The following is a 7,884-nucleotide window of genomic DNA, read 5'->3' as shown; positions in this document are numbered from 1 at the left end:
GCAGAGACTGCTCAACAGTTCCTGCCATGATAATCTTCGTCTCACGGGCAGAGGGGCTCTGTGGGGATTTCCGTGTGTTCTGCATACGTGTTGTAATTATCTATGCAGGAATTGAGGGAATGTTAGAGTCAGTGTCTGTGGATTCACTGGCCCCACTGTGAGTCATGCTTGAGCTCGGATTCCATTTCCTGACGACCATCAACCCACACTCTGACTGGTGGTCACTTGGCATCTTGGGTCCCCAGGAATCAGAGTCAACACAGAATCAATGGTTAGTAATCTTGGAAAGGCCTAGAAACATCCTCATTTCAAACACCACCACTCTAACAAATAGGGCCTTTTGGAGAAGGCTTGGCATGAAATTTACAGGACATGTTTGTGACAATGATATAAGGAAGACAGACACACAGACTCTCTCTCTCTCTCTCTCTCTCTCTCTCTCTCTCTCTCTCTCTCACACACACACACACACACACACACACACTCTCAACAGACTCTGAGCTTGTGAATCGCCTGCCTTGAGACAGTGTCAAAATCTGTGGCTGCAGTCAGATTCTTAGTGACAGGACTTAGAGTATTTTATATCATACATATCAAGTAATACTATAGTAACATGTCTGCCTATTTAATATCTGGACTACCATGAAGAATTGACCACAGCTGAAGATCTCCTTGGAGCAGAGAATTCTGACTGCCTGTACATCCCTGCTGCCCCTTACAGGAAAGGTCCCTTGGCTGCTACTGGTCTGGATTCTCATCTCAGTTGAAAACTCAGAGCTCATTTCACTGTTAGTATCCCCTATGGACATGGCTGACCTACAAAGACGAGGAACACACAGCTGCTTGGGAGGGGAGGAGTCACGTTCACTAACGTGTTTATCATTGCCTTTGTGGAGACGAGTCTTCTCATTGCCTTTGTGGAGATGAGTCTTCTGGGGCCTTCACCAGGAGCACCAGTGAGGGCAGAGGTTACATTGTGCACATGATAAATCCTACCTCCCTGGCTTTTGCATTACCATCTTTATCACATGCTAGAGAAGTTGGAGAACCTCATCTTCCTTAAACGAAGGGTAGTGTTGTGTCCCCATTTAGGTCAACTAAAGAGAAAAGCTGTGAGGAAGACTGTCCGTGAGTACCACACACATTGATACATAGCTGTATCCATGGATCAGAGTTGATTTACTGCTCTGTCCCTCTCCTTGGTCTAACATCTTTAAGGTCCAGTCGCACCTTTTCCAGGCCTCTAATGATGTACACCATCAAAATCTTGGAATTCTTCTTGGTGTGTAAGCTATTTGGGGGTGAGCATGTTGTGGTTTGAATGTAAAATGCCCCCCCCAAGCCTCACATGTTGAAACTGTTGGTTCTCAGATGGTGGCCCTGTATTGAGAGCTTATGGAACCTTGTGTAGAGGAAGGTTGCTAGAGGTGGGGTCCCAAGGATAAAAACATGACCCTCCTGTCTGTCATTCTTGTCCCTGCTTCCTAGATATGGAAAAGGTCACAACTAAACTATCACACACTGGCTTCTTTGACATACCCTTCCTGACAGGATGGGACTCCTTCCCAGAAACCAGGAACCAAAACAAACCCTTCCCCAACTAGGTTTCTTCTATCAGATACCTTGTTACAATGCTGTGACAAAGTAGCCAAGGACAGAGGAGACATGGAGCTGAAGCATACTGAGATGTGATGTTAGCTCCGGGTCCCTTGGCAACAGCAAGCAGGTGGTTTCCTTTTGAGAAGGGTGGGAACTGCCTTTTTAGGCACCCGCCTCAAGTAAGGTACCACAGAAGACTCAGACACAAGCAGACTGATGTTTTCCAGTGGCAGAGCCAACTGGAGGTTCAAGCTTGGCAGCTGCTTCTAGGTGTAACCAAAGGTTCCCATGTAAGTTTCCAGAATCACATCCTTCCACAGCCAGAGTTCAGATTTCAAGTGCAATGCAGCAAAATTAACTAATTGATTTTGCATTTGACTTTTGGTGTTATCAGTCCAGCTACAAGAAAATTTTTTTATTTGTCATTATACTTTTTATTTATTTTATCCAACTCTCTGGTTTCCAGGTAGAACTATACTTCTCATTTTCTCTTGGCAGTGTTCAAATGTGCTTAACCCAAGCTCACATTCATCAGTCAAAGAATGGGGGAAGAGGGGCTGGAGAGATAGCCAAGCACTTAAGAGCTGCTCTTCCAAAGGATCAGGGTTCAAATCCCAGCCCTCACAAGGCAACTCACGACCATCTGTACCTGAATTTCCAGGGGATCTGATGCCCTCTTCTGACCTCCGAGGGCACTAGATATTCATGTGGTATACAGACATGCAAGCAGGTAAGACACCCTATACACATAAAATAATGAAAGTTTTAAAAGAACGGATAAACAAGTGGGATGTGGTTTCCTTTGGGGGATCTACCTGTGGACTACATGGGAGCAAAGACTCTTGGAAATGCATTACCCAGAAAACCTGTCTAATCTGACAATGCAGGAAAAATTAGGCCCAATGCAGCCAGTTTACGTCGCTTAATCCTAAAATGAGAACACCTTGGTGACTCACACTTTATCATCTCGAACAGTACTTCCAACCTGAAAGTCAGCTTATTGAATAAAGAAAGACAAGGGTGAATTAGGGAGCAGCCACCCAGCCTCCAACCAAGAGGAAGAAAGGAAGCTTCCAGAATATGATAAGAAACTTGAGGAACTGTGTGTGGAACTTAAGGCCACCTTGGAAGGTTGACCAAAAGGAAAGTGGAAAAGCCATTTTCAACCAAGGGAATTTGTGAACTAGAAATTTACCATTACCGGGAAGAGAGTAACAGACCTGTTTCACCTACAACACACAGCCTTCTTTTATGAGGTTTTGAAGTCTCACGTCAGCCCTCTAACGCAGAGGTAGCACACACTGGATTGCAACCTCTCTGTCCATGTGGCTGCACCAGCTCTATGTGGAGTCATAACAAGCAGTGGCTGAGAAGCACGCACTGGGCGCGCACACACACACACACACACACACACACACACACACACACACACACAAACACGCACGCACTCTTTTTCCAAAGATTTTTTTTTGAAAGAAAAGAAAATGTGGTCTGTATACACAATGTAATTCTTGTTCAGTCATAAAGAAGGTTACTCTGAAGGAAACGGATTCAACCAGAGACAATAATTTTAAATGAATTAAATCAGTTTCAGAGAGACAAATATTGTACTTTTCTTATTTGTAAATTACATAGACATGGGATATCACATATGTATATTTGACATCAAAGTAGAAGCAGAACTATCCTGGAGAACGAAGGGGACTAACAGAGGAGAGAAAGGGGAGAGGAAGAGACGCCCAAGGCTCATTCTATAATGTTGTATATGAACATTAAAATGTTCCTCTGAAACCCATTACCATGTACAATGAATAGGTGCTAATCAAAAATGCTTTTAAAATAAAAATTCAAAAAAAAGATACTAAACAGAGTGAGCAAAATTTTTATTTTATGTCTTACCAATTTAAATCAATTTAAAATAACTTTTTAAAAGAAAATAAATGCTGTCATGAGACAGGGTCACTGGGATCGCCATTCTATAAACCCCTTTCAGGACTTGCCATGAGCTGCACATGACAGATGTCTTCGGATCCTGCCGTAGCACAGCCTCCCTATGTAACACTGCTCCAAGACATTCAATTTACTTGACCACAGGATCATTTTTACAGCTAGCACCTATTACTGTCACAGGGAGGCGCCTGTCATATTGTGCATAATTTTAAAATATGCCTTAGAATAAAGCATTTGGAAAAGATAAGTGTGTCAGCGTCACAGCAGAGAATATAGGGTTACAGATTTCCCAATGGAGGGCACTGGGCAGCTCCTCTCTGTTCTTTGTCTTTAAAGTCAGAACAAAGCATTGCTTTCTTTATGGAGCGGGAATATGCAGATGTGAGCTGATGTATGGCAAGGTCTTAAGAAATGGACAATAAAGGAAAGCTTCTTCTTCTCCTCCTCCTCCTCTTCTTCCTCCTCCTCTTCTTCCTCCTCCTCCTCCCCTCCTCTTCCTCCTCCTCCCCTCCTCCTCTTTCCCCTCCTCCCCTCCTCTTCCTCCTCCTCCTCTTCTTCTTCCTCCTCCTCCTCCCCTCCTCCTCTTTCCCCTCCTCCCCTCCTCTTCCTCCTCCTCCCCTCCTCCTCTTTCCCCTCCTCCCCTCCTCTTCCTCCTCCTCCCCTCCTCCTCTTTCCCCTCCTCCCCTCCTCTTCCTCCTCCTCCTCTTCTTCTTCTTCCTCCTCCTCCTCTTCTTCCTCCTCCTCCTCCTCTTCCTCTTCTTCCTCCTCCTCCTCCTCCTCCTCTTCCTCTTCTTCCTCCTCCTCCTCCTCCTCCTTTTCCTCCTCTTCAAGGACCATCTTACATCACAGTCATTACCATTACCATAAAGAGTTAGAGGCAGACATTGAGCTCCCAAGAGCTTTCCTCTGAAGTCTGTTAACTAGCCTGCCACAAGCCCTCCTCACTGCTGATGGGACTGCATCAAAAGACCATCACAAATAGAAGGCGTCACAAGTTGAATGTGCAGAGCACAGTTCCCGTACTGAATGGTCACCCTAGCTTAGCAACTGAGTGCGCTGAACGGTGGTTTACTCATGCAATGAAGACTGGCAGCTGTAGCCCAGAGAGTACAGAAGTACAGTATTGTGCACTCTTAGCTCCAGAAACGGTCAGCATCAAAATCTGAAGTATAATTTATTGCTTTTGCACTGGTATAAAGTTGAAAATCACTAAGTCAGGGACCACCTCCATATGAACTCTTAAGACAATGGCTGGTATAAGGCTATTGTAAGATCTCAGCTGTTATTATTGCTACTATCAAAAACATAATCCCAGCCCCCCCCTCAGACCTCTAGCATCATAATCCCCAGGGATGGCAAGGAAAAGGCCTTGGTCCCCCGTTCTCTGGAGTGTGGCCTCAGGAATCCAGCCCAGGTGGTGCCTCATCTGATTTCATCCTCTAGGAAGAGGCCTCTTCCTTACTCATCCACCTCATGGCTTCCCTGGTTTGTCCAATGTTTCCATGCAGCCTTTGCACTCCTGAAAGGTCTCTACTGCTCTCTTGGCCTGCCTTCCTCTCCAGAATAGCTACTGTCTAGACATGATCATTTTTCCCTCAAAAGTTACCCTTTGACATGTCTCAAATAACATTTATATTTATAGCTGACTGTTCTAGCCCATGAGTCACTGCGGTAGGGACACAGGTTGAAAGGAGTTGGGGGTATAGAAACCAGAAACAGGCCAGGCGAAACCCCAACTGTATCACTAATGTTGGAGGAAAGGATACAAAGACTTCTCAAACAACTCATCCCAGGGAGTACAGTTTTAACTAAAATATTTAAATCCAGGTTTCACAGCCTAAGTCATGACCCTTTCGTGGGTCAAATAATCCTTTCACAGGGAGTCACATAACAGGTGTCTCGAATATCAGATGTTTGCATTATGAGTCATAACAGCAGCAAAATTACAATTATGGAGTAGCAACAAAACAATTTTATGGTTGGGGATCATCACAACATGAGGAACTTGTTTTAAAGGGTTGAAACATTAGAAAAGTTGAGAACCACTGATTTACAGCCTTATGGGTGATGAGAATTGGGAGTCACAGACAGTGTAGTGTGTGCTGTTTTCTGATTGATAAAAGAACAGAAGCTTTTGGTCCAGCAGAGAAGATGCCAGCCTCAGCACGTTTTCAGAGTGGGAGCAATTTGGAAGTAGTTTGGAAGAGTTCAATTCCCTCCCCAAAAGGACTAAACAAGCTGAAACTAGAGCTTTTTATACAAATGGTTAGGAATGAAAGCAAAAAAAAATTTTTTTTTCATCAAAGCAAAGGTGTGTGCACAACACATTGGCCCCTTGGTGTCATTTGAAGTAAATTAATGTGGAGGACCAAAGAGATGGAGTCGGCAGTATGCAACACTCTGGGGACCTGCCTGTGATTTTGTTCCTAGTGTAGCAAAATGAGTGCTCCCAGCAAGACTTGGGGGGGGGGGATGACATGCATAAGTAAGATTAATCAGTAAAGCTACCGTCCACCTAATGAGTCATCTTTGACATCACAAAGCTAGGAAAATGAAAGGCTGTAGCCTGTCAGGTCTGTGTACTCCAGAAGACACAAAATTGGAGCCGCCTACATGCATGGGTGTGGGTGGTCCCTGAGCACACTGGTCTCAGCAAAGAGTGATAGAAAATGACTGCCTCCTGGGTGCTATTCACTATAGTGGGAAGAAAGTTCAGGTGGGTACTAAAGCAAGCCTGGGGTTTTCATGTCTCCTCAACAGCCCTCCTCTATTTCAAGAAGCTCCGAGGGACTGTTTCTATAAGCAAGTGCTAGTATTTAAACAAGAATGGTATTGCATAATTGTAATCTCAGCAGCCAGGAGACTGAGACAGGAAGACTACAAACTTGAGATCGTTTTGGAGATACACAGAAGAGTCTTGGTCTCCAAAAAAAAAAAAAAAAAAGAAAGAAGAAACAGAAGGAAGAGGGAGGGGGAGGAAGGAAGGAAGGCACAAGCAAATCTCTAACTCTAAGAACCCCAGGAGTCCAGAGCAAGTGAGATCACAGCTTTCTGAACTATATGTCCTCAGTGGCTTCTCAGTTTTGGAGGCATTCTTTAAGCACTTGGCATGCTGCAATCTCTCTGTTGGCCACAGTAAACAATATGGCCCCAAGAGCCCGTCCTCCATGGTTAGAGGCCAGGCCCCCAGATCCCTTTCACAGATTCTATTGCTGTAGTGTCCCCACTACAAAGACCACTGCCTGACCTTAACCCAGTATGTCCCTGTCCATGGTCAACTGGCAGCCCAACTTTCTCCAAAAGACCCAACTGCAGCATCCAGTGTGTTGATATGTGGTCCCCTGGTTCACCCTGAGAGTCTTTGACAAGAATGCCTTGGTTGTGCTTGCTTTCTCAGGTCACATGTACACAGGAGGGGCTTCTGGAACCCTTTCTCAATGGTGCCATTGGATGTACAAAGAACAGGAGGTTTGGAAACAATGTGGCAATGTATTAGTCAGGGTTCTCTAAAGTCATAGAATTTACGGAATGTGTATATATTAAGGGAATTTACTGTAATGACTTACAGTCTGCAGTTCAACTAACCCAACGATGGGCAGCTGTGAATGGGAAGTCCAAGAATCTGGTAGTTGCTCAGTCCCACGAGGCTAGATATTGCAGCTTGTCTTCTGTATAAGCTGGAATCCTGAAGAAGTAGGTTTCCAACAGACAATAAAGTGCAAGCAGGCAGAGAGTTGTGAGTTTTCCTTCTTCCATTGTCCTTACGTAGGCCTCCAGCAGAAGGTGTGACCCAGATTAAAATCGTGTATCTCCACACCTGGCTATGGAACTTGATTTGTCTCAGGCTGGCCCTTGAACTCAGACACCTGCTGCCCCAGTCTCCTGGGATTAAAGGCGTATACTACCTTGCCTAGACCTAAGCTTTTCATGGTCACCAGGCCTCAAGATCTCCATGTCAAGTTCCAGTTCAAAAGCTTGAGTCTTCCAATGTCAAGATCTGGATCACAGGTGTGTCCTCCATTTCTGGATTGTAGTTCACTCCAGATGTAGTCAAGGTGACATCACAGTGGTCAGCCTGGTGTGCAGCCTTCCAGTGAGCTGACAGCTCCAAACTGCACTTTCCAGTTTCTGCGACTATTCACCGTGATCGTCATGCATCTGGACTATTCTGGACACTAAGGTCACAATGACAAATTACAGCACACAAACTCTGCTCTATCAGATTGTATTAAATGCAGTAATATCATACAATGACAAATGCCATGATAGAAGTGGGAGAAAACCCTGTGACAGAGAGACCATAGCTAGTCAGACAGGAGAGCTGGGTGGGTAGCA

The 7,884-nt window shown here is 44.9% G+C and overlaps 1 pseudogene; it reads left to right on the top strand.

Annotated features, from left to right (window-relative positions):
* The first annotated feature begins 2,425 nt into the window (after nucleotides 1–2,425).
* LOC148000371 (cyclin-dependent kinase 2-interacting protein pseudogene) lies at nucleotides 2,426–2,955 on the top strand (annotated as a pseudogene).
* Nucleotides 2,956–7,884: the final 4,929 nt, after the last annotated feature.

The sequence above is a fragment of the Rattus norvegicus genome, chromosome 16 (genome assembly GCF_021556685.1).
Source record: "Rattus norvegicus strain SHRSP/BbbUtx chromosome 16, alternate assembly SHRSP_T2T, whole genome shotgun sequence".
Taxonomy (NCBI): Eukaryota; Metazoa; Chordata; class Mammalia; order Rodentia; family Muridae; genus Rattus; species Rattus norvegicus.
The sequence above is the reverse complement of the archived record's forward strand: the minus strand, read 5'-3'. Positions and strand labels throughout refer to the sequence as shown.